The sequence below is a fragment of the Paramisgurnus dabryanus genome, unplaced genomic scaffold (genome assembly GCF_030506205.2).
Source record: "Paramisgurnus dabryanus unplaced genomic scaffold, PD_genome_1.1 h2tg000332l_1_25759__unclustered, whole genome shotgun sequence".
NCBI lineage: Eukaryota > Metazoa > Chordata > Actinopteri > Cypriniformes > Cobitidae > Paramisgurnus > Paramisgurnus dabryanus.
The window spans coordinates 335-10,000 of record NW_027394211.1 but is presented as its reverse complement, the minus strand read 5'-3'; positions in this window follow the sequence as shown (position 1 = coordinate 10,000).

The following is a 9,666-nucleotide window of genomic DNA, read 5'->3' as shown; positions in this document are numbered from 1 at the left end:
CGAGGGTTGGCTCGTTGGAAAGGTCCCCTCCGGTGGAGCAACCGACCCAAAGGGCGAAGTCCTGGGACTTTGTGCGCCGGAGCTACGGGCGTTTAAAGGTCAGGCGGTGGTGCCCCGTATCTCGGCCGGGCTTAGGGTTAGAGAGACGAGGGTTGGCTCGTTGGAAAGGGCCGCTCCGGTAGAGCAACCGACCCAAAGGGCGAGTCGATCCGAGCAAGGGCGTCCGAGCTGCGGCCGTGGGAAAATCCGCGGAGGGACCGCCGTATCTCGGCCGGGCTTGGGGTTAGGGAGAAGCGGGTAGGCTCGTTCGAAAGGTCCCCTCGGGTAGAGCAACCGACCCAAAGGGCGAGTCGATCCGAGCAAATGCGCCCGAGTTACGGCCGTTTAAAGGTCAGGCGGTGGTACCCCGTATCTCGGCCGGGCTTAGGGTTAGAGAGACGAGGGTTGGCTCGTTGGAAAGGTCCCCTCGGGTGGAGCAACCGACCCAAAGGGCGAGTCGATCCGAGCAAATGCGCCCGAGTTACGGCCGTTTAAAGGTCAGGCGGTGGTACCCCGTATCTCGGCCGGGCTTAGGGTTAGAGAGACGAGGGTTGGCTCGTTGGAAAGGTCCCCTCGGGTGGAGCAACCGACCCAAAGGGCGAGTCGATCCGAGCAAAGGCGCCCGAGTTACGGCCGTTTAAAGGTCAGGCGGTGGTACCCCGTATCTCGGCCGGGCTTAGGGTTAGAGAGACGAGGGTTGGCTCGTTGGATAGGGCCGCTCCGGTAGAGCAACCGACCCAAAGGGCGAGTCGATCCGAGCAAAGGCGCCCGAGTTACGGCCGTTTAAAGGTCAGGCGGTGGTACCCCGTATCTCGGCCGGGCTTGGGGTTAGAGAGACGAGGGTTGGCTCGTTGGAAAGGTCCGCTCGGGTAGAGCAACCGACCCAAAGGGCGAGTTCATCCGAGCAAAGGCGCCCGAGCTGCGGCCGTGGGAAAATCCGCGGAGGGACCGCCGTATCTCGGCCGGGCTTAGGGTTAGAGAGACGAGGGTTGGCTCGTTGGATAGGGCCGCTCCGGTAGAGCAACCGACCCAAAGGGCGAGTCGATCCGAGCAAAGGCGCCCGAGCTGCGGCCGTGGGAAAATCCGCGGAGGGACCGCCGTATCTCGGCCGGGCTTAGGGTTAGAGAGAAGCGGGTTGGCTCGTTGGATAGGGCCGCTCCGGTAGAGCAACCGACCCGAAGGGCGAGTCGATCCGAGCAAGGGCGCCCGAGCTGCGGCCGTGGGAAAATCCGGGGAGGGACCGCCGTATCTCGGCCGGGGAAAGGGCTAGAGGCTCGCGGGTAGGCTCGTTCGAAAGGTCCCCTCGCGTGGAGCGACCGACCCAAAGGGCGAGTCGATCCGAGCAAAGGCGCCCGTGCTGCGGCCGTGGGAAAATCCGGGGAGGGACCGCCGTATCTCGGCCGGGGAAAGGGCTAGAGGCTCGCGGGTAGGCTCGTTCGAAAGCCCCCCTCCGGCATAGCGACCGACCCGAAGGGCGAAGGCCCCGGACCCGAGGCGCCCGAGAAACGGCCGTGGGAAAATCCGGGCACAGACCGCCGTATCTCGGCCGGGGAAAGGGCTAGAGGCTCGCGGGTAGGCTCGTTCGAAAGCTCCCCTCCGGCATAGCGACCGACCCGAAGGGCGAAGGCCCCGGACCCGAGGCGCCCGAGAAACGGCCGTGGGAAAATCCGGGGAGGGACCGCCGTATCTCGGCCGGGGAAAGGGCTAGAGGCTCGCGGGTAGGCTCGTTCGAAAGCCCCCCTCCGGCATAGCGACCGACCCGAAGGGCGAAGGCCCCGGACCCGAGGCGCCCGAGAAACGGCCGTGGGAAAATCCGGGCACAGACCGCCGTATCTCGGCCGGGGAAAGGGCTAGAGGCTCGCGGGTAGGCTCGTTCGAAAGCTCCCCTCCGGCATAGCGACCGACCCGAAGGGCGAAGGCCCCGGACCCGAGGCGCCCGAGAAACGGCCGTGGGAAAATCCGGGGAGGGACCGCCGTATCTCGGCCGGGGAAAGGGCTAGAGGCTCGCGGGTAGGCTCGTTCGAAAGCCCCCCTCCGGCATAGCGACCGACCCGAAGGGCGAAGGCCCCGGACCCGAGGCGCCCGAGAAACGGCCGTGGGAAAATCCGGGCACAGACCGCCGTATCTCGGCCGGGGAAAGGGCTAGAGGCTCGCGGGTAGGCTCGTTCGAAAGCTCCCCTCCGGCATAGCGACCGACCCGAAGGGCGAAGGCCCCGGACCCGAGGCGCCCGAGAAACGGCCGTGGGAAAATCCGGGCACAGACCGCCGTATCTCGGCCGGGGAAGGGGCTAGAGGCTCGCGGGTAGGCTCGTTCGAAAGGCCCCCTCCGGCGGAGCGACCGACCCAAAGGGCGAAGGCCCCGGACCCGAGGCGCCCGAGATACGGCCGCGGGAATTTCCGCGAGCTTCGACCGGACGTATCTCCGGCGGGCGGGGTCGCACGGACCCGAGGCCGGGCTCGTCGGAAAGCCCCGGGACGGACCTTTCGAACGAGACCGGCCGCGCGTCCGGGCGACCTCCGAGGCGGACGCTAGGGGCGCCGGAGCCCCGGACGAGCGAAAATTCCGCGACCACCCGCCCGTATCTCGGCCCGGGAAAGGGCCAGAGACTCGAGGGAGGGCTCGTTCGAAAGCTCCCCTCCGGCATAGCGACCGACCCGAAGGGCGAAGGCCCCGGACCCGAGGCGCCCGAGAAACGGCCGTGGGAAAATCCCGCGGGGGTAGGCCGTATCTCGGCCCCGGAAAGGGCTAGCGACGCGCGGGTGGGCTCGTTCGAAAGGCCCCCCGCGGAGGAGCCACCCACCCGAAGGGCGAAGGCCCCGGACCCGGGGCGCCGGAGCAGCGCGGTAACGAAATTCGAATTTTCGACCGGAAGTATCTCGGGCCCCCGGGGTCGCACGGACCCGCGGCCGGTCTCGTCGGAAAGCCCCGGGCGAGACCTTTCCGACGAGCCCGGCCCCGAGTCCGTAGGACCTTCCCCGGCCGAGATACGGCGCCCGGCAGTTCATTGGCCGATATCTCGGAAACGGGGCGTCGTAGACGCTCCGTGGTATTGGTGACCTTGACGATGCCGGGTCAGACGAGTCGGCCGCGGGCACGGGCCCGGGGGCGCCGGCCGCCAGAGTCGGGTGGCTCGCGCACTTCCAGGCGGGCCGCTCGCGCACCTCCAGGCACCCCGACCCACTCGCCGAGGCCGACCGAGGTGCGCCGTCCCGGCCGCGGACCGGTCGGGGTCCCCTCTCGAAAGGGCAGTAGTGTGAACAGGTGCCATCGGGTATATAGGGGAAGGGGTCCTCTCGAACCAGGCCTTCGAACCCGCGCGAGCCTAGCCCGGCAAGGCTCACCCTCCCCGGCCACGGGTTCGGCCTCCGTCCCCCTGGAGGTCCGGCACCTCCAGGGTCCCCGACCCTGCCTCCCCTGCCCGAGGGGAGGCCTCCGAGGCGGGCCTGACAGGGCGGCCCTCCCTCCTGGAAGTCCGGTTCCTCCAGGGTCCCCGACCCTGCCTCCCCTGCCCGAGGGGAGGCCTCCGAGGCGGGCCTGACAGGGCGGCCCTCCCTCCTGGAAGTCCGGTTCCTCCAGGGCACACGTCCCTACCTCCGTAGCCCAGAGAGGTGACTCCGAGGCGGGCCTGACAGGGCGGCCCTCCCTCCTGGAAGTCTGGTTCCTCCAGGGCACACGTCCCCACCTCCGTAGCCCAGATGGGTGACTCGATAGCGGGCCTGACAGGGCGGCCCTCCCTCCTGGAAGTCCGGTTCCTCCAGGGCACACGTCCCTGCCTCCTTAGCCCAGAGAGGTGACTCCGAGGCGGGCCTGACAGGGCGGCCCTCCCTCCTGGAAGTCTGGTTCCTCCGGGGCACCCGTCCCTACCTCCGTAGCCCAGATGGGTGACTCGAAAGCGGGCCTGACAGGGCGGCCCTCCCTCCTGGAAGTCCGGTTCCTCCAGGGCACACGTCCCTGCCTCCTTAGCCCAGAGAGGTGACTCCGAGGCGGGCCTGACAGGGCGGCCCTCCCTCCTGGAAGTCTGGTTCCTCCGGGGCACACGTCCCTACCTCCGTAGCCCAGATGGGTGACTCGAAAGCGGGCCTGACAGGGCGGCCCTCCCTCCTGGAAGTCCGGTTCCTCCAGGGCACACGTCCCTGCCTCCTTAGCCCAGAGAGGTGACTCCGAGGCGGGCCTGACAGGGCGGCCCTCCCTCCTGGAAGTCTGGTTCCTCCAGGGCACACGTCCCTACCTCCGTAGCCCAGATGGGTGACTCGAAAGCGGGCCTGACAGGGCGGCCCTCCCTCCTGGAAGTCCGGTTCATCCAGGGCACACGTCCCTGCCTCCTTAGCCCAGAGAGGTGACTCCGAGGCGGGCCTGACAGGGCGGCCCTCCCTCCTGGAAGTCTGGTTCCTCCAGGGCACACGTCCCTACCTCCGTAGCCCAGATGGGTGACTCGAAAGCGGGCCTGACAGGGCGGCCCTCCCTCCTGGAAGTCCGGTTCATCCAGGGCACACGTCCCTGCCTCCTTAGCCCAGAGAGGTGACTCCGAGGCGGGCCTGACAGGGCGGCCCTCCCTCCTGGAAGTCTGGTTCCTCCAGGGCACACGTCCCTGCCTCCTTAGCCCAGAGAGGTGACTCCGAGGCGGGCCTGACAGGGCGGCCCTCCCTCCTGGAAGTCTGGTTCCTCCAGGGCACACGTCCCTACCTCCGTAGCCCGGATGGGTGACTCGAAAGCGGGCCTGACAGGGCGGCCCTCCCTCCTGGAAGTCCGGTTCATCCAGGGCACACGTCCCTACCTCCGTAGCCCAGATGGGTGACTCGAAAGCGGGCCTGACAGGGCGGCCCTCCCTCCTGGAAGTCTGGTTCCTCCAGGGCACACGTCCCTGCCTCCTTAGCCCAGAGAGGTGACTCCGAGGCGGGCCTGACAGGGCGGCCCTCCCTCCTGGAAGTCTGGTTCCTCCAGGGCACACGTCCCTGCCTCCTTAGCCCAGAGAGGTGACTCCGAGGCGGGCCTGACAGGGCGGCCCTCCCTCCTGGAAGTCTGGTTCCTCCAGGGCACCCGTCCCCACCTCCGTAGCCCAGATGGGTGACTCGAAAGCGGGCCTGACAGGGCGGCCCTCCCTCCTGGAAGTCTGGTTCCTCCAGGGCACACGTCCCTGCCTCCTTAGCCCAGAGAGGTGACTCCGAGGCGGGCCTGACAGGGCGGCCCTCCCTCCTGGAAGTCTGGTTCCTCCAGGGCACCCGTCCCCACCTCCGTAGCCCAGATGGGTGACTCGAAAGCGGGCCTGACAGGGCGGCCCTCCCTCCTGGAAGTCTGGTTCCTCCAGGGCACACGTCCCTGCCTCCTTAGCCCAGAGAGGTGACTCCGAGGCGGGCCTGACAGGGCGGCCCTCCCTCCTGGAAGTCCGGTTCCTCCGGGGCACACGTCCCTACCTCCGTAGCCCAGATGGGTGACTCGAAAGCGGGCCTGACAGGGCGGCCCTCCCTCCTGGAAGTCTGGTTCCTCCAGGGCACCCGTCCCTACCTCCGTAGCCCAGATGGGTGACTCGAAAGCGGGCCTGACAGGGCGGCCCTCCCTCCTGGAAGTCTGGTTCCTCCAGGGCACCCGTCCCTACCTCCGTAGCCCAGATGGGTGACTCGAAAGCGGGCCTGACAGGGCGGCCCTCCCTCCTGGAAGTCTGGTTCTTCCAGGGCACACGTCCCTACCTCCGTAGCCCAGATGGGTGACTCGAAAGCGGACGCGGGAGGGTGTACGTGGCGCACCCCCAGGCCGAAGAGAGGTCTCGTGAGCGGACGCGAGGGTGTACGACAGAAGGCCTGGAAGTCTCTGACTTCCAGGGTCACCGACCCTACCTCATGAGCCCGAAGAGGTGACTCGAATGCGGACGCGGGGGTGTACGTGGCGCACCCCCAGGCCGAAGAGAGGTCTCGTGAGCGGACACGAGAAGTACGACAGAGGGCCTGGAAGCAAAAGCGGGTGACTCGTGCACTTCCAGAAAAGGCAAAAGCGGGTGACTCGTGCACTTCCATAAAGCCGAAACGAGGTCTCGTGAGCGGACACGAGAAGTACGACAGAGGGCCTGGAGGTAAAAGCGGGTGACTCGTGCACTTCCAGGGTCTCCGACCTTACGGCGCCTTCCGACGCGGGCGCCTCCTCCCGGACGAGCCACGGGAAGGGCCCCTTCTCTCAAGGGGCGGTCGTTTGAACAGGTGCCATCGGGTATATAGGGATGGGTTGCTTCGAAAGTGGACCTCCAGCGTCCTCCCTCCCTGCGGCAGATCCCAAGAAAGGTCTGTGCGCGTCGGTGTGCGATGAACGAAAAACCGTTAAAAGAACTGGAACGGTTGGAACGGACGAAGGGCGTCTGATGTGAGGCAGCGCCCCGGGCGAGTGTCGAAAGACGGGTAACCCATATCCGCATGCCGCCTAGGCGGAAAGATCCGGCCTGGATCATATCAAGGCTAATGCCTAAAAACTAAAGCTACCTTGGGTGATGGAACTCGGCTACGGCCGCAAAACGATCCGCCCTGGATCATCAAGGCTAATGCCTAAAAACTAAAGCTACCTTGGGTGATGGAACTCGGCTACGGCCGCAAAACGATCCGCCCTGGATCAAGGCTACGGCCTAAAAACGGCAAAAAAAGATCCAAAAGTCCCTGGATCAAGGCGCTTCGGCTTAAAACCTGTGAAAAGATCCGCCCTGGATCAAGGCTACGGCCTTAAAGCTGCTCAAAAGATCCGCCCTGGATCAAGGCTACGGCCTTAAAACTGCTAAAAAGATCCTAAAGTCTCTGGATCTAGGCTACGGCCTCAAAGACACACGTGTTGTGAGATAAGATCCGCCCTGGATCTCCAGGCTACGGCCTCAAAGGTTCGACCCGACCATATATGCTCAGACACGGGCGAACACAAAAGCGTAACAACCCATGTTGGAACCGTCGAAGGATCTCGGCGTCGGCCGTAAAACGGAAACCCCCCGGTCGTCGGTACGCGTGTGGCGGTCGAGGGCCCCCGGCCGCCGGTCGGGCGGGCGCGTGGATAGGTCTCCCGAGCGGTCAAGGAGTCCCGGAAGCCGGTCGGGCGAGCGGCCGGCCCCGGGGCACCCTACCCTCTCGGGCGCACCGACCCCACGCGTTTCGTCTCGGTCGGCGTCCGGGGTTCCGAGACACCCTTATGTATCTGTGTGACAGACGGAGTGGCACACCGTCTGCGGCGGGACAGGGCCGCCGACCGCGATGGAAGTCGAGTGAGGCGGCTTCCGGGGTCCAAGACCCTACAGACAGACGGAGTGGCGACCCGTCTGCGGCGGGCCAGGGCCGCCGACCGCGATGGAAGTCGAGTGGGGCGGCTTCCAGGGTCCAAGACCCTACAGACAGACGGAGTGGCGACCCGTCTGCGGCGGGCCAGGGCCGCCGACCGCGATGGAAGTCGAGTGGGGCGGCTTCCAGGGTCCAAGACCCTACAGACAGACGGAGTGGTGACCCGTCTGCGGCGGGACAGGGCCGCCGACCGTTACGGAAGTCGAGGGGGACGGCTTCCAGGGTCCAAGACCCTATCTGTGTGACAGACGAAGGTGCATCGTCTGGGGCGGGACAGGGCCGCCGACCGCTATGGAAGTCGAGTCGGGTGGCTCGTGCACTTCCAGGGTCCAAGACCCTCTCTTCGTGACCGACGAAGGTGCTCTGTCTGGGGCGGTACGGGGCCGCCGACCGCTATGGAAGTCGAGTCGGGTGGCTCGTGCACTTCCAGGGTCCAAGACCAACGCGTTTGACCGACGAAGGTGCCCCGTCCCCGGGCACGGACGGGGACGGGCCCGGCCTCCGGGCCGCCGTGGAAGTCGAGTCGGGTGGCTCTCGCACTTCCAGGGTCCTCGACCCTATCTGTCTGACCGACGAAGGCGCTTCGTCTCGGGCGGGCCAGGGCCGCCAGCCGCTATGGAAGCCGAGTCGGGTGGCTCGTGCGCTTCCAGGGTCCACGACCCTGCCTTCGTGACCGACGAAGGCGCTCTGTCTGGGGCGGTACAGAGCCGGGCCCCGTCCAGCAGGGGACGGTGGCCCGAACAGGTGCCATCGGGTATATAGGGAAGAGCACCTCGCTGACTCTCCAAGGTGATAGGCTACCGGATCCCAGGACCTCTCGAGCCCAGCGAGAGGCCTCTCGAGCGGACACAAATGCCTCGAAAAAGTCCCTCTGCACTGAGGTAGTGACGATTCTTATTACGAATGGTAAATCATCCAAGGAAGGGACGAACCCGGCTGGCCTCGGCCGTTAAACGAGCCGGCTTCGTTCGGACCGCTAAACGAACCGGCGTCGTTCGGACCGCAAAACGAACCGGCGTCGGCCGCTAAACGAAACCCCGGGCGGGACAGGGCCGCCCACGTCTCAGCCTTAATGACCCGTTACGGGGTGACGCCCGGATACGCTTTGTGTGTCATGGCCCTGAGATTCTGGAAATCGAACTGCGCCTGGGGCAGGCCTCCGCCCGGCCGACGTTAGCGCGTCGGCCGCCATGGGCGGTCGGTTCCTCCCCGACCCGGCGCTCTCGCCTCCAGGGGGGCTCTCCGGAGCCCGCCCGACCCTTTCCGCGGGAGACTCAGACGGTCCGTCAGACGCGAAGGTCCGCCACCGGCGGCCGGCGAGGGCCTCGGCGACCGAGGGCGGAGACGCCCCCGGCCCGTCGCGGCCACCCGGCCCCGCGAAACGCACCTTTCCTCGGTTACGGCCCACCCGGCCGCCCCTCAGCCTACGAGAGGGGAGAGCCACACGAGAGTGGCCCCGGTCCCACTCCCCCCGGGGGGTGGAAACCGGGACCCGCGCCGCGTGAACCCCGGGTCAGAGCGAGGCTCTCCTACGGCTACTACCTGGTTGATCCTGCCAGTAACATATGCTTGTCTCAAAGATTAAGCCATGCAGGTCTAAGTGCACACGGCCGGTACAGTGAAACTGCGAATGGCTCATTAAATCAGTTATGGTTCCTTTGATCGCTCCACCCGTACTTGGATAACTGTGGCAATTCCAGAGCTAATACATGCAAACGAGCGCCGACCCGGCCCGCGAGGGCCGGGGACGCGTGCATTTATCAGACCCAAAACCCATCCGGGACGCGTCTCCGGGCGCGCCCCGGCCGCTTTGGTGACTCAGGATAACCTCGAGCCGATCGCGCGCCCCCGCGGCGGCGACGACTCATTCGAATGTCTGCCCTATCAACTTTCGATGGTACTTTAGGCGCCTACCATGGTGACCACGGGTGACGGGGAATCAGGGTTCGATTCCGGAGAGGGAGCCTGAGAAACGGCTACCACATCCAAGGAAGGCAGCAGGCGCGCAAATTACCCACTCCCGACTCGGGGAGGTAGTGACGAAAAATAACAATACAGGTCTCTTTCGAGGCCCTGTAATTGGAATGAGCGTATCCTAAACCCATGGGCGAGGACCCATTGGAGGGCAAGTCTGGTGCCAGCAGCCGCGGTAATTCCAGCTCCAATAGCGTATATTAAAGTTGCTGCAGTTAAAAAGCTCGTAGTTGGATCTCGGGAGCGAGCTTGCGGTCCGCCGCGAGGCGAGCCACCGCACGTCCCGTACCCCTGCCTCCCGGCGCCCCCCGGATGCCCTTAACTGGGTGTCCGGTCCGGGGCCCGGAGCGTTTA